The sequence below is a fragment of the Pholis gunnellus genome (assembly GCF_910591455.1).
Source record: "Pholis gunnellus genome assembly, chromosome: 10".
In the NCBI taxonomy this organism is placed as follows: domain Eukaryota; kingdom Metazoa; phylum Chordata; class Actinopteri; order Perciformes; family Pholidae; genus Pholis; species Pholis gunnellus.
This window is the reverse complement of record NC_136537.1, coordinates 14,825,927-14,852,599: the sequence shown is the minus strand read 5'-3', so window position 1 is coordinate 14,852,599 and position 26,673 is coordinate 14,825,927. Positions and strand designations below refer to the sequence as shown.

General features: G+C 41.6%; 1 protein-coding gene across 3 annotated transcripts in view; it reads left to right on the top strand.

The window, feature by feature from the left end:
• The window catches only part of pcdh11 (protocadherin 11), a gene marked incomplete at both ends in the record, with an annotated part of 112,740 nt that overhangs the window by 9,304 nt on the left and 76,763 nt on the right, over positions 1-26,673 (top strand). The gene's annotated exons all lie outside the window — the stretch shown is intronic.

Genomic DNA, 26,673 nt, shown 5'->3' with positions numbered 1-26,673 from the left:
TGTGACGGTAATAGTACAAAACAAAAAAAGATCTTGACGTCCTCAAACAACTTGATAAATAGTCCCACTTTTTGTGGATTTTGTCCTTAAAATATTAGGTGCTGTCTTAGCCTTCGCCAGTGAGGTTTTCTGTGAGAGAATGCTGATTTGAATGCCAAAGTACAGCAGAGGGCTTATGATTCCGTAAGAGATATGTGCCAAATGCGAAGTGCCCCAATAAATAAAAGCTGGCGAGGGAAATAAATGTAAATCAGAGTTAAGGAGAGGTGGCCTTGCTCAGTGTTGACAGCCAGAGCAGAGCACTGTGGGGAAGACTGAGCACTTCTTGGGGCATGGGGAGGGGGTCACAGAGATCAAGGTGACGCAGAGCCTTGAGACCAATATACTTAAACACCAAGGGAGCAGTAGTCCATAAAAAGCCTGCTACGCAGGCGTTGCATTCAGCCCATAAATGCTCTACTTTAATGACCCCCAATTATTGTTATAAACGGCATATGTAGATACACATTCTTTACATTCTTTAAATTACCTCACACAGGAGAGGCTGTAATGGCTGCTGTGATGTGTTGTAGTTTGTGTTAGAGAGGATACTGAAGATCATTCTATCCCTAATATGTACGAGTTGATATTTGACCTGCTATCACCAGCACAATCAAGGCTGCGCACCGGGTAGCAATTTATTTATACGGTTATGTCTCTATCCATATTTCCCCTCAGTGTCAAACATCAAGTTGAAATTGTTGCCATTTTCAACCATTTTCTTTTTTTTTGTGTTTCATTTTGTTTCTTTTTGTGATTTTTCTTTGGGGGGGGGGTTTGGTTGTTGTTGCATTGGCTTTCGTTTTTGTGACTGTTTTGATCATAATTATCCCAACTGCCATTCATCCAATTCTGGGTCAATTTCATGATATTGCATCAATAATTGATTTTGTTTGATGAGGTGCTTGCTTTTGTTTGTGTCTAGCCTTATATTGCACACAGTTTTCAGATCTTTGGTTCGTATCTGTCTTTTTGCTCCCAGTACGCTTCTGTTTGACATCTATAAGCATTAAAATATTCCTCATGGCATAGTTTGGAAGAATGACTGTTGATCCTGTGAAGTATTGTGCTTAGGATAATTTATGAAGACACCCACACAGAGTTGATAGTCATTCCCTTCATCCACCTTTTATTTGAAATCCTGGTTAAAAGCTATCTGCCATGGTACATTATACGTAAGCCAGCTACATGCCCTTGGTACCAAAATTCAGAATGTGTTTATAAGACACACTGACGAGTTGTCAGGACGATTTTCCCCTCTTACTGGTAGTGACTGCCCTGAAATATGCAGAAATATTCAGTATGTGTTCTACAATTCTGAATTATTTTCTGTTATGAATTTTATGCATCATGGACTTAAATTGATTTTCACTTATGTTGCTGATCAGAGTGGAGTATTTCTGTCGAAATAATTTAAAAATCAATGAATATATGATTAGTAAACATCCTACCAAATCTTCAGGCTCTGTTTGAATCAGTTTATTTCTACGGGACTGTATACTTATTCATTGCTCAAAGAGCGGTCAGGTTTAGTCAGTTTAATATTAACATTTTCAAAAAGAATAATAATATTAAAGATAATAATAAAGATAATATTCAAATTCAAAGAATTTGAATATTATCAAGAAAAAAATGTCCTCGTTGGTTCTACTCACCAACCATATCATCAGTGATGTTAAGCTGATAATATATCATTCTTTTCTGTCCCCTTGAGCAATTGAAAAGTGAAGACTCCCACTTTAGACATTAGATTTCCCACCAGTTTTAAGTGTGCTTATTTAAAGCCCATGTCATGGAAAAAAAATAGCATAAAGCTTTGCTTGAGGAGAATCGGTGGCTGCAAAGGTTAATTAAATGCACTAAAGGGTTAATCACTCGTAGTACAGTATGATTAAAATCACCGTAATTAGGTTTGGAATGAGGCTGATAAGAAGAAAAAAGACAGCCGTCCTTTAAGATTATCAGTGATGCCACGCACTATCTTTGTGTGAGTCACGTTGTCAGGATCCAAAGTGATGTGACAATAGATGACCAGCTGTTTGTCAAAGCTATTATAATTTCATTGTTGCTTGATTTCATCTTTGTGCTCCTTTTTTTAAAGTAATTCTGTTTTCAAAGTCTAAAGAAGAACACTTAAAAAAAACAGCACTCCTTCAAAAAGTGTGGTTGGTGCTTTTATCTGAGGAGGTAAAAAAAAATTGATTTTTCAGAGATTATTTCAAATGTGGCTGTTAAAACAAAAGCTACATTTGGTCTGTCAATGCCAGCTATTCAGTCTCTCTTTGAGCCTAAACCTAATACCAGAAGTCCAAAACTAAAGATCACAGGCAGGTCTTCGTGTTTTCTTTTTTTGTTCATCAGAGTGACAGATGGTGCTTTAGGGCCTTTACAGTGATCTCTCTTTGCCCCACACCCTCCCACGCACCTAAAGCAGCTGCAAATAAAGCAAAGGCGAAAAGCCTACCCATGGAATAACGATGTGGAGGGCACAAAGGAGGAGATGATTATGGTTGAAGGTCACCAAAATGTTTTCAGGGACTTTACAGATGTAGCTGATAAAGAGTAAAGCTTGTTAAAATACTTCAGAGACCACAGATTTGTGTCACCATATGGCTTCATTATTCAGCGAGAGCTGTGCTTGCAAATGCGAACCTCCTCCCTTCCCTCACCACTCTGTTCAGTTTTTACGCATCTCATCGTTTTCTTTTAACCCCTACCCCCATGGTATTAGAGGTCAATCTGCCTCCAGTGATGAGGAGCTCTTGTGAGTGCATGTGCTTTAGCGGAGGCAGATCAAATGAGTACCACCCTGCTTGAGTGATCTCAGACATCAGCATGAATATGCAGGGCATAAAAAGGCTAATACATTCTTTTGTTTGGCCCATAATTCTGGGCACACGGAGCACATAGGGTCACTGCTTAACAAAACTCCTCCTGTGACTCAATGTAAGATAAGCTGCTGTTGGTGTTTTTGTAGTATCACACACACACACATGCACTGCAGTTAGACCTTAGACCATAATCTTGTAGTTATGCCATCTTTAGAATTCAATTCATTATATTATTCATAAAAACAGATCACATTATAAAATGATTGGATCATGAGGGCAGCATTGAACACAATATTTGCATCCCTTCATTTATTTGTGTGGGCGACGGTATGGGCCTTTCACACTAGCATGATGACAAAGCGCTTGTGCTGACTCCTAATGGGTGCATAGCCAGGGGTAAAAGCCATGATTTTAAAAGGCTAACTAGGCTTCTTAATCAAATCCGATGCCAGTATTAAATCTTCGCTACTGATTGTGGCTTTATTTTATTTTATTATCATTGTTGTTTTTTTTTAAATTATTATAATTTTTTCTTCTGTTGAGTCATTGCATCTGTGCATCACTGTGCCTTGCTAATGTACGCGCCATCAGGTTAGATTTCTTACTGATTCAGATATTGGCATATGTGTTGCTAAACGTAGGATCAGCAAAATGTCATATTCTGTACATATCAGAGGACCCACTGGCAAGGGTTCGAAAGAAAGAGTGGGCCTAAATTCATCCAAATGGCTTTTTTGAGGGGGAATGAAGAGTGCTGCACTAGTGTGGTGGGAGACAAAAAGACAAATTGGGAGTGATAATTGGATTGCATGCTCTGATAAGTACAGGAAAATGCACAAGCATGTGACACTTGTAGCATTCTTCAAGGAAACCTGACAAGATAATGACTTGATTGCCAGCCGTGCCTTGAAGAATGCTTTTTTTTTTTTTTTTTTTTATCTTCTCCACTCTCTTCGGAGATTTTTTATTCAGTGTTCAGTGTAGCCTCACACTGATAAGGCTACAGCTTAGGCTGCTCAGAGCTCGATGATATTGTAACTACAATCTCCCTATATCTGTCTGTCTCTCTATATTTCAGGAGACGGCACTGAAACCACCACACTATGGCACACTCTGTGGCACAGGTACAGCTCGCTCCCACAGGATTAAAATCAATCTCTAGCTCCCACTACCTAAAGCGAGAAAAAGAGAGAAAAGAGAGAGAGAGAGAGAGAGGGCAGAGGGAGGAAAGAAGGAAGGAGAGAGCTGAAGAGGTGAAACAAGTACTTTACTGTCTCTACAGCCTCAAACCCCATCTCTTCATACAATCGAGAGAAAAGATGAACTTGGAGGGGAGGGGCGTGGCGAGGGGGGGGGGATATCTCAGAAAACGAGAGACGCTTCATGTTGCCTGGCTGAAACTTGACAAAGCTCCACCTGTGAATCCGTTGGAAGTTTAAAAATGCTTTATTGAGTCGTATGCTATTACTTACCTGTGTCAGTGAGGACGATACTGTATGCCCTGAACCCCTCCTCGAAAAAATGTCCCTCTCCAGCACCCACTCTGTAAAATAGGTGTTAAATACAGTCAGTAGATCTGTAAATTATGTTTATATTTATGTATGTCACAGAGTTGATGGTGTTTATATTTATTGATTCCAATTCTTTGCTTTGTTTTCAAAACTTTCTGGTGGCCATTTTGTTTTCTTACTTTCTGATTTGTGTGTCTTTTGACGTTGCTCTCTCTGGGCTTGCTCATGGAAGTAATGACTTGCAGTGTATTTATGCTGCTAGGTCTACAACCTGTAGGCTTACATTAGTACTGAGCCCACATCACAGTGTACCTTTTCTGTCAACTTTGGCCTCTTTCTGTCCCACTTTTGATGCCACTGGTAGCGTGGTTAGTGAAGAGTGTGGCTAACGTTACGGAAAAATGCACGGCCCCACAACACGACCACATTTGTAGTGATTTACAACAGTGCTACCGATCGCCATGCTGTTATTACAGTGGGACGAATGGTAGGACAAGTTTAATACTTTGAGCTAAGCCACAATCACAAGGGACTAACTGCTGGGGTTATAATGAAAGCTGTTTATGTAGGGCAGATTTGAAGACCGCTAAGCCTGACCTTTTGTGTTTCGCTTTCAATTCGGAAGTGATTTTACCGGTGAGAATAAGAATAATCCTCGGGCAGTCTTTAAAATGAGTTGTTGGGCTTAGGCCAAAAATGACTTGACTTCATGCACTTATTTACGTTGACAAAATACATTTTCTGACGAGAATAACCAAACTGAAAAGGAAGTGCAGGCTTCGGTTTAAAAACAGCAATAAGTTAACATTTGACAGAAAATCCACTATGGTGCACTTATTACTTCTGAGCCGTTTTGTTCAGAGCATCATTTTGCTTCCACTGTTTCTTCACCTATAGAATCATTATGGTACAGTTTGTCCTGCCTAGAATAATTTCTACAGTATACACCAATAAATGGCTTGATGGGTTAGCAGCATTGTTGTTCAATAGTCCTGTTAATTGGTAAGCTAAAGACTGCTTTGATAGGTAAGGCATAAAATACACCTACAGCACATACATATAACCATAGAATTAGAGTCATTAAAATAGACATAGCCTGTGTATTCAATTGGAAATGTACAGATGGACTGCACCAGAGGCCCTTTCCCCTCTTGTGAGAGACTATATATAGTTAAATGAAATTACTGCACGGACTGCCTTTTCAAATTTTGTTCCGGACTTAATATGTCATGGTTCTACAGACTATGTCTATTTTAAAGCTTTTAATTGTATGTGAGTTGCCTCTTTTTGAGGCAAGTTGTTCTTGTTGAAGGAGGTATATTCATGTAATTATGGTATCAAATGTATTCACTACTGCGTAGGAGCCACAGTATGAAATATACATAGCATCCTAGCACTGTGTAATGATTAGATTTGCCTGATCTTTTGGGAAAAGAAAAAAAAAAAATACTCATACATGGGGAGAGCTTTTGTCCTTGTAAGGGAGACAGACAACCTCACTTTTATTCAATGTGAAGTACAATATGCACCTTACATGATCTTTGTAATTGAATTTGATTTGCCAGTGTGGAGAAAACTGTAAATGTTTTGTTTATGTATGTGTGCGCTTCTGAAATTTATTAAAGTCTTTTGCATTGTATTGCATATTTTGACGACTCTTCTTATTCATTGCCTCGAGAATCCAATATTAGTCTGCATCACTCAGTCAGCTCAGTTTTCTGCACATTGTACTGTATCTGCTTTATGATAGCAGTAAGACTAAAATGAGGCACAACACACACTGTAGAGTAATCATTTGTTTTTCTCATACACAGTTAGCCAGGAGCATATAGTATATGTCGAAGAGGCTGTGGCCTGTAGACGTATGTGCAGCTGTGTTGGTTTGGACACCATTAATTGGCCCATTTCAGCATGAGAAAAGCTGCCCATTCCTCCTTTTCTTCTACATTTTGCAACGCACTTAACTAGGAGACTGAGATGGAGAAATGGTTATACATCTCTCATTAGGAACAGATTACAAATAAAAAAGTTATGGAAATTTGGTTGGCGCACATCCTTTGAAGTGCACAGACAGAAAACAGCAGAAGAAAAGCTTTTTTTGGAACACCATTTCTTTTCCGTTTCTCCTCCATGAGAGCTGATAATGATCATTTGATAATGATAACCCTGCTATTATGATGTACAGTAGTACACAAACACAGGGTTTTACACATCTGAGAGGAAGATTGATGCTGGAGGGTGCAATAACCGCTGCTCTAACATTGTGTTGTGCAGTGTTTATGCGGATTTGATCCAAAAATACAGACTTGAAAGGCATAAAACAAAGCAAGAGAGGAGACAACAGAAACATGTTTAATTGCTTATCAAAGTTACCTCATATTTTAAAACTGAGAAAGAGATAATCAGTTCCCTCGGGGAAATTGTCCTTGGTGATTTGAGAAAATGATGCACAGTCGAGTAGAGCGTTCTCTTATGGAGAGTGCATAAATGTCAGCCTTCTATTAATAGATAAATGTAAACCTGCTAAATGCCTCGTTCTTTCTTAAAAAAACACACAGAGCTCGGGTTGATCATAAGGTAGTTGTATCTCTTTGAGCTAGATAAATTATGATTAGACTTTTCTTGTTATTCATAATCAAGCAATGAAATGTTTTCAAACGAGCCATGAATACATTTAAAAAGAAAACTACAACAAAGCCACAGCGTTAATGAGTCTCACCATTTGTGTGTGAAGATAGAGTGGGCGATAAATGCATTCTTCTTCTGCTTCAGAGTGCAAAGCCAAAGGTGAGAAAGAGGAAAGAAAAAGATTGGAAGCAGGAGTTGCCGGTCTAGTTTATAACAGAAAATATCTTCGTCCTTGGACCATTTTGTTGTTGCTCCTCTGTACTCACAGAAATGTGCAGTTGTTACGGCTCTCAGCATGCGCTTGTGATTTTGGTCAGCTCACATTAAGTGCATTCCCGGTGTTTTTACCATCTATAAAAGGACTTTTAAAGGTTGGCCCATGGTTGTATTACAGTATGTCACTGAGGGAAGTAATTCCAGAGTTGCTTCATGACTTATTGATTCATGATTTAGGAAGACGCAGTATTCAATGTCGTCTAACAGGCCAGGAAGCTAGTTATATGTATTATGTTTGATTACATTTAATGCAATATGTCTGCAGATGGAGAAACATATACAGACCCGCCCAGAAGAGCTTGCACAGACACACACAGCAATTCATTGTGCTGCGGTGGTGAGGCTATCCATATGGTCTTCATTAATTGTATTTTTTATTGTTTTCGACTTTTCTTTTTACCATTCACATGCCACCGGCCTTTTTCTAGTAAAGCTTGTTAGACAGTAGTTTCCTGTTATATAAAATCTTTAAATGCACTGCAATTATCAAGAATACATGTTCATGATCAGTTATGAGTCATATTTTTTAAGATGAATCAGAATCTACATATAAAGAAAAATAGAAGTGGTAAAAGCCCAGTAACCTTCCACAACCTTGAGAATGCAATCAGTACAATCAGTGCCTCCCTCTCCCCTGTTATCAATTCTTCCCCTCTGATACATGTAACAAAAACCAGAACCTATTTGTTATTCTGTGGATAACATTGCAAAGAAGCTATCAAGATGGCAAAACCCAGTTTTTTTCTCTTCTCATTACATTGATTTTACAAGTCACTCACATTGTCCGCCGAGATCACAGTCCTCTGCAGATGGTATAGAATGACGATTCGAGATTACAGATTGCAGCAGCGGCCGTCTCAGCTAACCTTTTAAAAGCAGCGTGCACTGAGCAACCTGAGCACCACGAAGGATATTTCACAACATTTCTCTAAACTTGAAATTAAATCAGTGATTGAAGATCAGTTTGGATAAGTCATGAATTTGATGATTTTGACAGCCACGCACGCATTCATAAAATCCGAACACATCAGGGTGTTTTCAGTGGTGACATCAGAAACATTTAAATTCAAAGAGGCTTTATTGGAATGAACGTTTCAATAACAATGTCCCCAAAGAATCAAAATCCAATTTGTCTAAACATTTGGACAATACACCATCACAAAATATCAATAGTAATATGAACATTTTTACTACATTGACAGTACATATGCATGTTTAGTGTGTGTGCTGAGGAATGGTTTATGTTTAGGGAAGGATGAAGGGGTGGGCTACAGCAGCTATATCCTATCTCCAGTTTAACAGTGATGTTGTGGATTGTACTCAGGGACAGAATAATTCATTCAGTAATCATCTCTCCAATTACATTTCAACAGATCCCATCACACTGTGTGTGTGTGTGTGTGTGTGTGTGTGTGTGTGTGTGTGTGTGTGTGTGTGTCTAGGCCCTTCACTGTCCCTCAGGTTGTGGTATGTTGATTCATATTGGGCAGCAGACTCCTAGGAGTCATTATTAATTTCGAAAGAGTCGTGCTCTTTGAACTCTGAAATTACAGAAATGAACTTGTCAAAGTAAATGGTCCTTATTTCATTGAATGTTTCACATTAACATTACCTAAAAGTCCTAAATACAAGATTGGGAGCATCTCTATTGCTTCTGAACAGCTCTCAACATGACTCGCAGGCGTTGTATAATTCCCTGTGAGTGTTCTGCCAAGACCCTCACTACTGTGCTGTGAGTGGCTAGTACATGTGGAAAGAGTACCGGGCTCCTTTTGCTCTCGGAGGAAGTTTGCCCTCAAGGCTTTTTATCAGAAAGAGTGTCAACAACGCAAACAACGGCAAAGGTGCTGCGACGCTTCCGCGACAACTCCGTTATTAGCTGCCACCACCGTATTAGCGCAGCGCTTGCGCAGTAGCGGCCATGCGCTAGCTAATGGGGCACCCTCACGAGCACGAACATGCACTAAAAGCACTGGCAGCCATGCCTCGCTCTGTAAACAAACCAAGGAGAGACTTCCCACACAGAGGGAAAGCGACTTAATTATCTGCGCAGGTAACATCTGCCATTACTCCACTATATATTTACATAGAAAATAACTGTTTGCTGCGCCATTAATGCTCTGAATATCAAATTTAGCACCTTTACTCAGGGAAGTGGTATTGGAGTTTTTGCACGTCTACTAAAAGCAATGCCTCTCCTTTAAGTGTTAAAAGTATGAATATGATAAATGCTTTAAGTTGATCATTTAATGCCAAGTGTGTCCATGGAGAGGTGTAGGTCAATTAGCCCAGCAGCAAGCACGTTCCAGAGTATGATGTGAAGTTGTCCTGAAGCAATACTGACTTTATAAGCAAGGGCTATTTATGCATGTGCTGTGCAGTGGAGCAGGAAACAAGAAGATGCTGTCTTTCTGTTGCACTCCACTCAAGGCAACACTCCACACAATTGCTGCCAAATCTCTGCCAAACTGAATAATTCAATCATCCCCCATAGCTGCGGTGGTCTAGCTACCTTTGTGTGTGCAACAATCAAATCAGTGTGGAAGCCCGCCGAGTGGTTCTTTCTGAGACACTGAGTAGCTCTACAGCCCGGAGATTGTTTTCATTGAAAACAATTCTGTTGATTAAACGAGGTGTGACTGTGGAGCGGGGATCAGAGGAACATCGATTGCTTGTACAATTGTTTGTTCCTTGTTAAAAGTGTGATCTAAAACAGTGGTTGCTGATAGTGTGCGAGGAGCATATGGTTTGCCGGTGTGCCTGCAAGACAGTAGTCTGTCTCCGTCTTCCCTAAAATATCCCAGGTAGAGAAATCCCCCATGATCGGTCGTGTCGGATTAGCAATGCCCTCACAATTGACAGGGACTCTGAAGGTTTGGAGATGTACTTGCTTTTGACATGGTTTTGTCAGTGCTTGATTGCTTTTGTTGAGTAGATGTTACTCCAGTTGTTACAGAAGGGATAAGTGAGCTTTACAAGCACTCTTTAGGAGACCCCCCCCCCCCATTTCCCTCACCCCACCCCTCTTTGATCACAAGGTTTCAACCATAGTTTTGCCCATGCAGATTTAACACTAATCCCCCCCCAAGCACGCAACCAAAAAACAGTAAAGAGACGGCAAAATGTATTTCTTTTTTGCTACCAGGTGCATCAGTTATTCTGTGGACTTCTGCGACAGCCGCATAGAGGTTATTTGCATTGAAATTTGCCCTCATTTCATCCTCTTTGAAGCATACAGTGGAAAACCTGTCCAGCAATCAATCATGCTGTTGGGGCTAATATATGCAGTTTCCAAAACTGTTCCACGTCCCACTTAGGGTCATTGTTCAATACTCTGTGATGCTGTCAATATTGTAAAAGCAGAGGCTCTTTTCTGAAGCGTAACTCGGCTGTTTGACTAAACGAGTTCCAACAGTCATAAATGAATGCAATTGAACGCTGTAGTGCTGCACAAATGTTAACCTTATACCATTTGTCACAAAAACAACCATTCCTGGAGGTGATGTTTTAGCTCCAGAGTATAAACCGGTGTTAAGAACAGCGTCGTCACAGGATGTTGCATGTTTGCATGCTAAAGGTTTTCAGACTGAGAGGCTGCAACTTAAGACATTGTTGTTTCCTCCTTAATCCTGGTAATCCTTATGCAGAATTCTTGATTTGCTTTTGCAAAAGAGATTGGGAGATGATTAAGATGCTCGTCCGCCTCCTTAGAATAGCGGATAATCTGGTTTGAACAGAGGACTCAGGGGGTATTTAGCCTGCCTTAACATTTGCCCAAGCAGATGGCGTTGAAGGGGGGAAGGTGCAACCTTAGCCCCCAACCCCCTCCCTTTTCTGCGCGGTCCACTTTGAAATAAAAGAAGAAAAAAGAACAGTGGAATGATAATCAATGTTGTTTATTTTGCTGCTTGACTCTTTAAGTACTTTCAACCAGATTATAGGCTTTTGCAGGGGATAATCGGGAGACCGCAGACAATTGCCTTTTTCTATCCTGACAGTATCCCCCCACGAATGCGTAAAGAAGGCGATTTAAAGTTGATGCCGACTCTTAATTCCTGATTAGTTCCATCGCAAACCCTGATAAAATTAACTGGACACTGCTCTAATCACTGCATTTTAAACACCCCCTGTTCCGGCGCAGTGGACATGCCACATCCAGGCACGGGAAGACACGCCATGAGTCATATCCTCAGTACTCACGTTTGAAGCTGCTTGTTCCTCAATGCTGATGACACTCACACTATGAACCCGGAAATCTACTCCAGGGTAACTGTAACACTTCTGGACTGAACAGTGAGTGTGCTGACTTCTTCTGACTACAGACAGAGGCAAGCCCCTTTCTCTTTTACGCTGTGCAGTAAAAAAAGAAAAAGAAAAGAAAGAATCACAATAGATGTCAGGACAACTCTTATTTGCTTGAGTTCACTGCATATCATTTCACTGTGACAACTACAAGATGCAGTATCGTGTCTTTTCAATAACTGTGGTAATACGTAAGCATGACTACATACAAGCGGCTAAGTTGTTTACATTGGGTTTCTAAGCCCACATCTTAAACCTTATGCCTCTGGCAATCTTCTCAGCTCAGTACTGGACTCCCGCAACAAAAGAATTTGTCTGATGAGATCAACCCATTAACTAATTAGAGCTTCCCATGACATAAGTAGGATGACTGTGGAAAGGTTTGGACGTACAGAAGGACAGTTTAACCAAAGGCATTTGATGCTTTTCCGGCGTCCTTTGTGCAGTTGTGTGTTCTATAACAGGATATTGTACATGGCTGTCAGGCTCAATCTGGGGCAGAAAACACAAAAGACAAGCAGAGGCCCCCAATGCAACATTTACACAGTGCAAGTTAATCCACATGTACACAACAGCATGCCGATTTTCTTTCTGGGCTCTCACTTCATCCAGTGACAAGCAAAAGGGTTCAAAGGGAATGCTTGAAAAGCACTCTAATGTGAATATCTGATTACATTCAAAGCAGTTTGTACAAGACCCACGAACGGTATACACGTTATAATTGCAACTACATCCACAGCTTGATATCTTTGTGTCATACTTGCTATGATTAATGCCGTAATTACAATTTTTTTCCTTGTCATCAGTGCCGTGCTTTGTAAGTGTAAGTGCTTCCTCGTAATAGAAACACACTGCATGTCATGTGCTTCAGATGTGTATGAAAACTGCATATCAGCTTGGAGGTATGCAAAGAGCCATTAGCGGAGAATGATGGATGGTGAACCGCAACAAAAAAGCTAATGCTAGTCGGTGGTAACACAAATTATACAGCACATTGTAATGGCTCGGATCTCTACCTGTGTCAATGTTAGGTCACTGTTGGCTCATTGAGTGCAAACCACAGCACAACAAAACAAACATCTCTTTAACAAGCCGTTAACAAAGTTTTGATCGTATCACTTTTCTCCATCAGAAGCAAACTCCACTTTGTTGAACTGAACAGCATGTTGCTTTTAATACACAATAGCTAATGTAAAAATATAGCTTTAGTGCCCGGGATCATTTCCCACAATAACGTGGAAGGATAGCCAGAGCTTGCAACATGAAAGCAAGATAGAATCAGAGATATTTTTGAAGTGTCTTCTTAAATAATGTGTGTGATATTCACTGATGCTCATAAAGAATGTATGAAGTCTTCAAAAAAGAGCAGCAACTCATTCCCCTGATCAATCAGACAGATTACATGTCATTTTGACAGGATTTTTTGTTGCAGAGGTCTTTGTTGCTTGGCCAGGCAGTCATTATGAAGTGAAATGGCTTCACGTCATGCCGCGCCATGAATTTTGAGGGAAATTGGTGCTTCCCACACACCCCTTGAGACACCTCTTTTGCAGTTATGTCTTGGTTATAACTGTAACCTTTTTTTTTCAAAGAACTGACTTCATTTACAGTTTCTCCCGGATAAGGATATTGCAGTTTCGGTACTATCTTTTACAAGTAAAACCAATGAAACCGGAATCTGACCACTTTCACGATCCTTATGTTTAATGGTCTTCCTCTCCAATAAATACTTTTGTAGCCAATCTGATGTGATTGGAATAGTTAGATCGGAAACACCATTTCATCACCTTGTTTTCAATTTGACTTCACCGCCTTCTGTTTTTGAGATCCCATGTACAGACCAATATGTTTTTCTCCAAATCAGTTTTCCTCTGCTTGTGTTTCGCTGTGATTGAGGTTACATCCTCTGTCTTCAACAAAAGAGAAAGTCCCAGGCATCCAGGAGAATTGCACATGTATTACAGACAAATTCACTACATATATTACCAATGCTCCACACATACAGACAGGCGCCGCTTGTGATGGAGCACACGTGTTCAAGCCCAGAGGTAATGGACAACACTTCAGTGAATTGTGCCGACCTTATTGTATTGTGTGGATGATTGTGTTATGCTCCCTCAGATAATGACTGTGCCCTACTTTGACTTTGAGGCAGTGACCTGAAATAAGGCACACAAGTGAAATCCGAGCCTGGATGAACCTGGAAGTGATTAAGGTCACCCAGGCACACCACATTTGTTTGACCCCCCCAGTGACTCGCATCGACCAATGTCTGCAAATCCTTTGGGAGTCTTTTGTGGGGTTCCTCCTCAATGCAAACATTGGCCATTGACAACATATTTTGGAAGAGTGTCAGGATGATTAAATACACCTGCGGGAACAGACTTTACATCTATTGAAGTACCCTATTGTCCCGGGAGGTGCAAAAAATCATGTTGTTCTCTCCTTACATGACACACGGACTTTAGATTTTTGGTGACAAATCTAAAAAAAAGATTCAACTCCACAAGTAGCCAAGAGTAATTCTTCCCACACATCATTTTCCGGATGAAACCAGCTGTTTAGCAGATATGAACCACAAGACTACCTTTTTACGCTTCAGTTGGCCTCATTTGTTTTCGACGTGGGCAACAATATGATATATAGTGTAATCGATGACTGGTGCTCAGCGTGCTGCTACTCATGTGTCCAATACTGCTCTGTACTCACTATGGGTGCTGACTGCACAGAGGGAGAGAGTCACTGAGGTCACAAATAGTTCAATGGCAACTATCGGTGAAAGTGCACAGTAATGCAGAGCAATGCCAGTGAGCCAATGCAATAAGATGAATAAAGAAGTATTCATCGTTTCTTAGGGAATATGCAAATACATCTAAGTACTTAAGTATGCATCACATACAGGCAAAATGAAACATCAAGTGAGTGAACCCGAGTGCGTCAGATGATGATGCAACACATGAATCCTGTATTTGTCTCAATTGAACTCCATTCGGCTCCTTGATACATTATTTATCATGATGGAAAAGGCTGTGTTTCCTAGACCAGGTCTCATTGACATGATGCATGTGTGCCTTCATGCTTTGGGGGAAACATGGATAACATGAGATCATGTCTGCCTTTTGAGGGTGGTATGCACTGAGAGGATCTTGTTGATGCCACCCGCTATTCTGCTGGGGATCAGTACACAGCTCCTTGCAACAGCCATGACGCTCAGATATAAATTACTCATCCTCTGGTGTGCATGTAAATCAGAGTGGTGGGGATAGAATGAAATAATGAAGTGAGCCTGCTTTTTTTTTTTTCAAGAGAGACCGTTGGGACCCACTATTTTTAGACACAACAAAAAAGATTGCCAGGGGTGTCCAGTCCCTCCCGTTAAGTTATGGAGTTTTATCCTCTTGTCAATGTACAACCGCTTGTCTCAGGGCTTAGACACACGCTGGGAAGAGATGGAGGCCAGCGTCTCCCCACAGACAATGTCAATTAAGCCTCTGTGGGATTCACGAGATGGATGTGTCCACGGATGGCCATTCTGTCCACACTAATAGTTGATGGACATCGTCAGCGAGTCGATTCTGAAACGTACAGAACGTATCCATCGGCCGCACGGTAACCCTGTATGATTACCCTCCCTGCCAGCAGGAAAATGCTTTGTCACTAAGACAAATGTGGCAGATGAATACTCAGCATGATCCTGGGGTATTCGTCATCTGGTTGTTCTCTTTCTAATGGGGTTTTTCTGCTGATGATCCAGGTCAGAGAAGAACAAAGTGCTGAACACCAGAAGTTAAGAACAGATTCTTAAGAAGGATCACGAGACAGACCCTAACCTCTCAACCTTGTAGATGTCATAGTCTAAACACTAATCTTATTCTCACTGCATCTTTAGCCTTAGCTCCCTTCAAATCATATCCCTTTAGTTCATGATGCTCTTTCTAAATCTCAAGGTTGTTACCGTCCGCACCAGGACATGCTAGGTTGTCCCTCCTTTTATCACGCAGGACTGCTCAACCATCGATTTATTCGTCTGGAACTGTGTAAGGGATGCATTCCCATAATTTATTGTAACACCATTATCTCCCATATTCTCGATACAACATTTAACCTTGAAAATGACGAATTTGCAGATGCAGCGAGACTGGATCTTTGCAAAGTCAGATATTTCCTGGCATCCTTGGCAAGGAGGAGAGGGCAGTAATGCTGCCATGTTTGCCTTTTAGAGATAACACCTCAAAGGTCATTTGAATGACTTGCTGTACTGCGGGTCATGTGGCCATATAGCCTTAAACGCACAGAGCAACCAAGTGCCTGGCATGCGAGATATTTCCTCTCTACCAGGTTTTATTATATGACTGTGACGGGTTGCTTAGGTATGTAAGATCACTCCAGAGAGCAGAGTCACACATATGGGACTGGGTGATAACACAAGGGCCAACATGTCCACATCAGCTTGGTTTAGTGTGAAAGTTATAGCAGTGTCTGTTCTACTTCTATAGGATTTCTCATAAAGAAAAAGACCTAATGTCACAGAAATGGAAACCCATAAATGCATCCCTAACATTCAGGATTAGAAGGCCTCCAAAAGTAACTGTCCTTGACTACTTTAAAAGAAACACATAAAAGGGACCACATGTCGAGACACACATTGTCCAGCAAAGTGAAAATTCCTGCTTCTTATCTGTTTGATTTTGCACTTAGGGATTTTTTTTTCTTCTTCATCTTTTCTCTTCAAACATCAAGTACCAAAGTAATTTACATGTGCTAGGCGAAACAAGAGTTAAAACACAGACACACAACTTACTGCTGTCTCGAGGCAGTCTATGAGGAAAATGAGGAAGTTATAGGGATGGGTAAAATAAGGAAAACTAGGAAGGGTACAATGAAAGGAAAGAGAAAAAGAAGAAAGGCGGAGGAGTAGAATGATGAGGGACATGAGGGCGGCAGGGGGTGAGACCAGTGAAACACAGAGAGGGTAATTCAATTTGACTAAAACTCTGTCGCTTCATACAACTGGGAGATTGGCCTAAACACCGAAATGAATTAAAATTCATGAACTATTGAAGAGTGAGCTGCCAGTTGTGTGGATAACATGATACCGTTTTATTAAAGCAAGGTCTTTTTTTTTTTTTTAATTGCAAATAAATGAAGCTATTAGTTTACCTTAAATTAAAAGCAGGAGGGTTACCACAGAGATACCTGATCCCATGTGTAACTCATTTAAGGCTGATTTGGGCCCCTATTGAGCTGGCAGGCGAACTGAAATCAGTGAAGCAGAGCATCTCAACCGCAGAGTATTGTCTAACTCCTGCTGGCCGACGGCCCTTTCTTTAGCTCGGAAACGCAGCTGACAGTTCCGTACTTGAAAACCATACCTGTAAGGTACACTTTGCTAATAAAAAAAAGGAAAAACTACTGGCATGCTAAAAGTTTCCCCACTCGGATTTGTACGCTTAAATACAAATTCATGAACGTCTACTCAGTGGAATCTGGCACGGGAAGAACACACGCAGCTCGTAATGCTTCCAAAAGCAGCCAAATCAAAAGAAAATCCAGTGTTTGACTCTCTATCCACAATATAAATAAGTAATTTATCAATTGTGCTTAAATAGGCATACAATGGGCAGAACAGAGAACATTGTGTAGCTGGGATAATCCCTTCGAAGATTTATCCTGACGTTGCCTTGAGGGGAATAGTGGGAGCAAGAAGCAGATCCCATTCCCGCCTCCTCTGTCTCTCTATCTCTCTCTTTCTCTGGATTCGTAGTCACTATCACAGCTCCTGATCAGCCCTGTTTAGTTATATTGCATTGTGTTCTTTGATATTCCAGTTAATCCGTGAAGTGAAGAGATTTAGCCAAAGATTACAGTGATCCAATGAACTTCCGATGATACACTACTCATGTCTGTAGCCCTGAGGCATTTCCGCGACGCACATTTTGTGCACTTGTATGTTTGTGTGTGTTAAGTAAGGTGGCTGTCTTCATCTCTCACGTGGGCGGCTTTGACTGTTGCGAGATAGTGAGAGCGTTGCCACCGATGGTCTGACAGCCCCACAGCTTCCCTTAAGCTACTCAGGAGCTACTGTAGGCTTTTTGTACTGTAGCTCGAGATTTCTTAATGTTGTTTTCAGTTAACGAAAAGAAAAAAACCATCTACACGCTAGCAGTTGAAAAAAATAGTGATCCCAGACACCTGATTCCATGTTCAGATGGAGCGCAGCAATAATTACAGGTTTCAGGTCCTGAGTGGATTTGTTTTTCTGTGGTCTGGATAGTGAACCGGGTGACTTGATCTGACTTGACTCCAACAAACGGACCACAGAGTTGTAATTGCACCTTTAGGACCGCCCAAGATCGTCTTACCAATTTACCATGCATGCTCTAAGCCAAGGTGCGTTGCGTTGCCTGGCAACAAAGCAAACAAGCCAGCATAGATTTGGACAACATCTGGTTGCAGTTCATGGACTCTATCAGTGGGAGCATTCTGTTTATACGCAATTACTTGAACCAATCACATGCAAAAGCTTTTTCAATCTGGCTCCCTGAGTGCTGTCACTAGTTATTACAGTGCTTGCTATTTAGCAAAAGTGCATTTGCAGTTTGAAGAGCATCCCAAGATATTAGTGGCATCTAATTGCATTACCTGGAGGAGACTGATGGCGCCAGTTAAAATGGCTGGCCCCAGTTCAGGCTGTGTTGAAGGCAAGTGCTTCTTTACAGGTTATTATACGTCATGTCTCCGACTGGAGTATTTTGTCGACTAAGTGATTTTCTGACAGCTTTAAGCTTCCACCAGAAACACCCTACACCCCCCCCCCCCCCCCTCCAGCAATTGTACATCTCACCAATAATCCACTTTCATCCATGTGGAACTAAAACACAGACAGAATGATAATGGCAGTTAGTGCAGCCAAATTTTGATTGCACAAGTCAAGATTCGTCCTCATTAACTTGTTTTGAATTGATTCATGCATTCATGTTTGTTTACCTAGCAATAGTGTAAAGTGTCCCAGCACAGCGATCCATATTCAAGCAGGCCAGCTGTGAGGCTCATTGCAGTACTCGTCCATTTTGTAAAAGCCAGATTTTGTTTTTTTTATCTTTCCTTATTCGGTCCATTTTAAATTCCCAGTGATCTAAATCTCTCCATCTCTGTACCGATTCATTACGCTGCTCATAATTTCTACATAATAGACTGAGATCTCCATATAGGTCTTCTTTGCCAAGGCGACATAAATGTACAGTTTCTTTAGCAGAAGAAAGAAGTCATCTCATGGGCGGCTCAACATCATTTCCCAAAAGCCACAGGCAAATCTTGATGACTGAGAATACAATAAGATGAAAACTGCCAAGTGACCCTCATAGGATATGTCTCTAGCACCTTCTGTCTCCCACTTCTAGATTTAGGAGGGACTGGAGGGGTTTTTACCTCACAGTCCTCACGTAGTCCAGTGGGACTCTCATCTTGGGAGTAGCATGCCAGTTTTATTGAGCAGGGAGTGGCAGTGGAGAGAGACGAGGGCCCTCGGAGACGCCTGGATGTTTTCCATATTAAACTGCAGAGAGAGAGAGAGAGGCTTAAGATCGCACTGGTGAAATGACTTTCGTTTTTCGATATCAAAATGCCAGATAAAGTAGCATAATTGTCGAGACTGTGACATATCTATCTGTTGTTTGTGTGAGATTTGATCCCGCTCCCTCCCCTCCTCTCATTTCACTCCTACCCTACCTCCACATTCCTCTCTTCCTCTCCCACCCTCCCTCTTTCCTCCCACCCTCCCTCCCTTGCGCCAGTACCCCTCTTACTAATTCCCCAACGTCTAACTCCTCCCTTTTTCTGCCTCACTTCCTGCAGAGAGTAAAATATCTATGGGCATTTATAGTCACATTAATATGAGCAAAGGATGTGGGGTAATAAATCGCTTTCTTTCTCCCAATGAGCCATAAGAAGTGGTGATAAAAACAACTTTTCTGTTGTTGTGCGCTTTTGCCTTGTGCAGCGAGGAAAAAAAAAAAAAGAGCTGTGTTTGAAGTTCAGATTAGTCTTCAGGGAGTCCCACCTATTGGGACTGTTAACCTTTAGCCATTCAGCTATAAAGCAAGTGAGTTCCATTAAAATACATAATGCATGAAGTGCCGAGATTGCATGCCATTGATCAGCACTTGAATAAATTGAGTTGAAATCCTATTAACATAACCAGTTACACATAAAGTGAGATGAATAAAGTGCAGTATAACACCTGCAAAAATTAGCCACCATCAGCCACAGTTTTGTGACGGTTGAAGTAGTCGGAGTAACTCAAGGTAATTTAGAAATGAACAGTAATGAACTATAATTTCAGTTATTTGTGCAATGGGTTGCTCCCTGCATTTGTGGTCTTTAATTGCATTTTAGTAGCAGCACATAGTAGTGTGGGTTTGAAATGCTGTCACATAGAGTCCATTTTGTATATCAAACCCCCTAAATCCCTTTGTAATCCTTAGCCTCAGAGAGATCTTGTTGTGGCCATTTCTTCGATTTATAACAGGACACAAGGTGACGTTTTTTCCAATGTCAGTTAAAATGTGTCACAATAGCAAATGTTCATTTCTACCAAGTGTATTGCTTTTGCCTCTACCTCTCCGCTTCAATCGAAGTTCTTCATTTTTTTTATTGTTGTTTATTGGTTATTGCTTGTCCTTTTGGCTCAGTATGAAAAGTTGTCATGAGAGATGCATCAGAGCTGTTTAGCAACGTGGCATCCGAGGGAGCATCTTGACCCGTGGCGCCTGTCTTCTTCTAGTGTGTGCGTGTGAGTGTTTTGTGGTAAGGCAGATGAACCCCCCCCCCCCCCCCCTCCCCCAACAACCACACTCCACTCTTCGGCATAAAGCATGCACATCCTCTCCCTTTTGAAGCAATTAAGGGCTATGCTGTCATCTTGACAGGTAGCCTCCATCTCTCTAGATGCATGCGTGCCACGCGTTTTTGTGGGACACACATGCCATACCATTTTATAAAAATGTGTTTTTCTGTCTTTAACCCCCCCCCCCCCCCCCCCCCTCTGTCTTGTATCAGGAATAATTAGGTCAATTAATTCAGGTGGATACCCAGTACAACATATGTGTTTTCAGATTAGGTGCAGGCGAGGCTCTGTCACCCGACCTTGTGCAGACTGGGTGATGACCCAAATTAAAGCATGTTTCCTCCCCACCCACTGCTCCCCCTTCCTCCTCAGATCCCCCCCGCCATCGCCCCCCAAACCCCCATCCCCCACCCCCCTTCCGGTGCCGTGCCAGCCTCCCCACAACAATGCCAGAGAACGCCTGCCAACGGTAGCAGCTCCTTAATGAAATAGTAATTGTGACTGTGACTCGCATGCATCAGTTGCTCTCCTGTCCTGTTCTGTTTCATTGCACAATACACAGAGAAGTCGACGGAGTTCCAGCTATGTAATTTCATTAATGCTCAGTGTCGCACCTCTGCGTATAGTTCGTTTTCATTACAGCTTTACATTAGCCGCGATTGCTTTACCAGGTCTGCTGCCTTATTGTTCCGGGTCTTAATATCTATCGAAGAAATGTTGCACACAGTATACCACGTGTACCTGGAGACTCGCATTTACCGGAGCTACACCCAATGAGTGAGATGCATGAAGTGCACTGAATATTCCCTTAAGGAGATGCGTAATGAGATTTTTGTGTGGCGGCAGTAACAGCTGTTCAGAGAGACACAAGAGTGTGAAATATTTAAGATCAATACATCATTTATTTCACTGTGAGTCTATAATGGGCCCACAATTGTACGCTCCATTACTGGACACAGGGGCCTAGACTGCTGACCAATCTCATCTAATGAAAACAAATGTACTGGCAGGCTGAAGAAAAGAAATACACTGCAACACAGTTCACGTTCCAGTGTCATTTGGTATGAGGACTGTGGCCCTGGTCTATGCAGAACACCAGGCTGAGCAACTCAAGTGTGTCATTATGTGTGGGCAGGGAGAGGGAAAGCCAAAAGTGTCCTAATCGCAGACCGCTACTGAAGCTGAACACCAGGTTGCAGTTATTTCATAGACATGCAACTGCAGCACAGAACAAATCTATCTATCTATCTATCCATCCATTTATCCATCTATCTCTGTCTATCTCTCTGTCGAAATTGCAAAAATCTCATTACGTTACAGCGTTACAAATTCTGGATATCATGTTGAGATGGTTCGACGATAGTGTCTTTTCTAGCTCTTTCATCAAAAGCACAAATGAGATCAGGATTATTATTTCCAAAGTGACCCTGCTGATCCAACATCAGTTTTAGCCTTGGATCACGCCGAAAATGGAAGAAAAACAAGGACATATTTAGTGATCCCAGATCAGCACACCTCCTCTGAGAGGACTTTGATGAGTGCAGCTCCCGATTAGATTAGAGGCCTCGACTGATGAATGTAATCCATCATCTTGTAAGCAATGGAAATTTATGACAATTTAGTTTCAGTAACTCTGTCATAAGCCCTTAGCTTTTAGTTCTCAGACTTGCATAACTACAAACAGACTAAAGGAGTACAAGGGAAGGCTCGTGGGGCTGCATCTTTCAGGGAACTTGGGGGATTTTGATTTGTGACCGTGACAGAGATTGAAAATACATCTTTCTATGTTGAAAGTGCCTTTTTTTTCTTCTATTTCTCGCATTTTGTTTCTTTGCTTCACCTTTTGCCTTCTCACTGCAGGCAAAAACAAAATGTGTGGCGGTTCCATTTCATCAACTAAACTCTGAGATAAAACATGTATAAAACTGGATGTTTTGTGAATGTTTCACCACTTTATTCCAGTTTGAGAGACGACAACTCCTTTGAACTTGATTTTTCCCCCATGGTGCAGCTACTGTAGCCCATGAAGTGCGTGTTCTTACTGGGCACCGAGGGAATGAGCTGATCAGGCTCTCAACACAAATCTTTTGTTTTTGTTGTTCGTGTCATATTTCTGTCAGGTGTGGCAGCTCATCAAGCTGAAATAATGAGGCCATGTTCCATGATTTGTGACAAAAACTCTTTAGATATTTATGTGATTATAAACTGTTTCTTTAAACTGCTTCAGATAGTTGGTTCGTGTGACTATTTACCCAAAGATCCTTTTTTTTGAAAAAAACTATTTGTGTATTATTTACACTTAGACTGCATGGTAGATTAGGTAGAGGCTAAAAATAATGAAATAAAAATAAAAAGCAAAACTAAACATATGCATACCGTGAACATTGAAATGATAAATTCAGCAAACCAGTTTATAAGTGGGCGTGTGAATTTAATTGAGGCAGAATCTGTTGGGTGACATGATAGAGGGATGTGGGTGGGGAGTTTTAGCTGCTAAGGAGTTTAAATGTTTATGCTCTTTTGGTTTTATAATTCCTAATACCCATTAAGTGACATGAAATAATGTGATTTGCCAGGGGAATAACAATTTAAGTATTCCAACACGGAGTCTTACTTTTCCCCTGCAGTGTGATTATGGCGTACATGTTGTATGAATAGCGATAATAAGCACATAGCTAATCTGAGCACCGTGGCTCATAATAAGCTGTTAAGAATGAGACAACAGTGATAAACGTCGGTTAGTTTTGTCTCGAACATATCACGAACAGTGTGATAAGAAAAGCCAGGCCACACTTCCATTCAAGCGTTTCAAAAAGTAAAGTGCAGGTTTTTGGATGAACTCTTTGTATGCTGCCTGCGCAGACAACAGCTTGACAGTTGGTTTCAAAGAACGTCTCAGCACCTAAAGGGAGGTGTGCAAGGAAGGAGAGAGAATAACAAAAGTGGTTCAGTCATGCACATCACATCGTTCTTGTTTTTATTAATCCCTCCTGTACATCTCCTTAGCACTTAAAACAGACTTTAGCTAGCACCCTCCAACTCACATCAAAGTCAACACTTGTTTGTTCTGTCATCCTTTAGAAATAGACATTTGCCCAAACAACTGACAGTCACGCTGCTTATTATGCAAATAGGCAGGTTGGAGTTTGTGTTGCTCTCAGCGTAGGGAAGCACTGGTTCCACATCAGATTACAGGGGGAGGAAAAGTGATGTAGTGGGTGAATGAGATTATCGCTTCCAAAATTTGATTTCCACAGTTCCTGGTGACCTAAAAACTGAAATGATGTAATTTGAAGTAGTTGGCCCTCTGTCAGTTTAAACCGCTGAAATCGGACTACCTGGGCTCCAGTACAACTCATTTAAACCAGCTAAACTGTGATTGCATCTGAATGATATTGGACCAGGCCTTTCTAATCCACTCACGTTCGCTTATAAACACTGTATGTATTGTTTTGGGCACTGTCTAAACCGTTTACCTTTTCATTTTACTAGATACTGCATAGGTGAAACGTTCATGTAATTGAACCCTATGTGTCGCCTCACATTTCAACAATAGCAGATTTGAATCATATCCCTTCAGTTTGGTGCACATGTCGCATTAAAACTTAATTAACTCGCCATCCGCCACATAGAGGTGGATGGCGAGGGATGTGAGTCGACTGTCGATAACGCACAGTGGGGAGAGCTTTGCAGAGCATGGCGTGCTAAAATCACACTAATTTAAATAATTGACATTATACATGCTGTGTTGAATAAATAATTAAATAAATAAATAACACCTACGGATCATAGCTGGGTTTCTCATTAGAAGGCAAGCTGTGCAACTTCGTGCTCGGGAATGACAGTCAAGTGAAGCAATTGCAATAATTACAGCGGCAAGAAAGAGAGTGCGTGCGCGTCGGGAGGGGGGGGAGGCTTAACGGAAGGCAATGAGGAGGGAGGCGCTGACTGTCTACAGGTGCCTCTGATTAAGGGTAATCTGGGCAGCCCTCCCCTTTCTTGTCTCTGCAATGAGCCCTGTTGCCTCTGGGTGCCTCGAGCTCCGTGGCTGCCTGGTGTAATGAGCTCCAGAGCAACTCAGTGGCTGGCCCGCAGGACAGTCCCTACAGAGCCATAATGAGCACTCCGGTGTACCAATTCGTGCTCCCCACCAAGGGCACCCCCAAGACCGGCTCCCCTCAGACGTGGGTGGGTACGGCAAACCTCCCGTAGCTCCACGCTCCACTCCAACTCCCTTTCCGCGGTAACAGCATCCCCTCTGGGTTCAGTGTGATGTCCCTGCGTGTGTGGTAGGAGGGATGGCCCGCAGCCCAGGCTTGGCATCAATCACTTTACATCGAGAGTGAGGCAAGAGGCGGCGATAGGGATTGAGCTGCAGCAAAGATAGAGGGGAGGCACGGGACACTGGGATGGAGTGCCGGGTGAAAAGTGAGGACAGCTGAAGTAGCCGGGGATGGAAAAAAGGTAAATGATGGTGGAGGAATGGAGAGGGTGAGCTAACTGACAGATGGAATAAGTGTGAGAGAGGCAATTGTATGAGAGAGAGAGAGAGAGAGAGAGAGAGAAAGAGAGAGATAGAGAGAGGAGTATGTGGGTATAATGAGGTCTATGGAGGAGGGAGGGTAATGAGAGAGTCAGAGTCCAAGGTGAGGAAAGATAGCGGGAGAGAGAGAGATACAGAGAGAGAGAGAGAGAGAGAGAGAGAGAGAGAGAGCAAGAGTGAGAGAGAGAGACTCTTTTGCCAAACAGCGGTCCCTCTGTTGGTGCTGGGTTGGATCTGCGTGTTTAAGAAACTGCACTGCTGTGCTTTTTCTCTCTTAAACAACCAGGAGGTGGGTGAGAGGATCGAGGGGCCTGACCACAGAGCAGAGCTTTGAAGCTGCCTCACGCTGAGAGAAACTGTATTGGATTTAGACAGACTGCCGTTCAAAAGGAAGGAAAAAAAAGAGGAGAATGAAAGACAAAAAGGATTGGAAAACAGAAGTAAAGACAGAAAATAAAAGAGAAATGAACCTAAATAATTCATATATACAGCAAATATAAGATATCATTTTTAATGATTATCTTGACATGCGCCATACGTGTGCTTTTGCTTGTGTATGTTTGTCTCCGTTTGGAAGATTAGCATAACAATTAACATTTTCCACAAGGCTGTATGCAGATAGCAATATGGCAATCACAAAAATAGTGTAGCATTCATTAGGATTATTCACCATCATTAATTGTGGTCATGAACAAATGTTCAGGGTTAGAAATGATTCCATCTGTTTCCAGCGTCGGTTGTCTTTTGCATTAGAAAGGGAAAACATAAAGCAGGCGTCTTCAGTCGTATGTTTATCCGCGTTTTGCATTTGTGGATGCGTTTCTCTGTGTGAACGCCTGCGCATGTGTGTGTTCTCAGACTCTTGTGAAGTCCAGGAGTAAAAAGGCACTCATCATCTTTCATCTGTTCTGCATTTATTCTACAGTAGCACTGCGGCAGCTGTTGCAGCCATATTTTTTGTCTCTATTTTTTTTAACCCCCCCAAAGAGTTGTAAACTTGCTATTTTGAAACTAAAAGCCTGTGCTTCTTCAATGGCAGCTAATCAGACCACTGTTGCACCTTCTGGCATCTGAGAATATGTTTGTGTTTTCTGAGGAAATACACTTGGGGGATGGGGTGAGAGTGCAATATTACGACCTGATACACAACAGATACAGTAAAATGAGAACGTTTTTTTGCACTACAATAGCTGCATCTTTATCAGAGAGGATTAGCGTGGTGGGTAGGATTGGACAGTGTGTCTTATTTTAATTGCTGTGTATTTCAAATCGCTTCCCATTGCTCTTCTTCTTGAATAGAACCTCCGTGGGCCCAAAAACAGTCTTTTCAGGAAATGGTTCCATCTGGGAATAAGGATTACACTACTACTATTATTAGTATTGTTATTATTTTTTATTATTGTTGTTGTTTTTATTATCTTGAGAGGGATTAAGGATTTGTCTCAACCAGCGAGTGTTGCCCTGCAAATCACAAGTAAATCACAACACTGTGTCACAGCGTCTCTTGTTCAGATCATGAATATATATAAAAAAACATTGAATCCTGAAAAGGAGATGTTTTACATCCCCTGAACAAGGGCAATGTGCTCTTTTAATAACAGCATGTCACATAATTGAGTTTTAAAAAAGAATGATGTTTGCAGCAGAGTTCAGCTCTCGCGCCAGTAACAGTTTTCGAAAGACGATATTGAAATTACA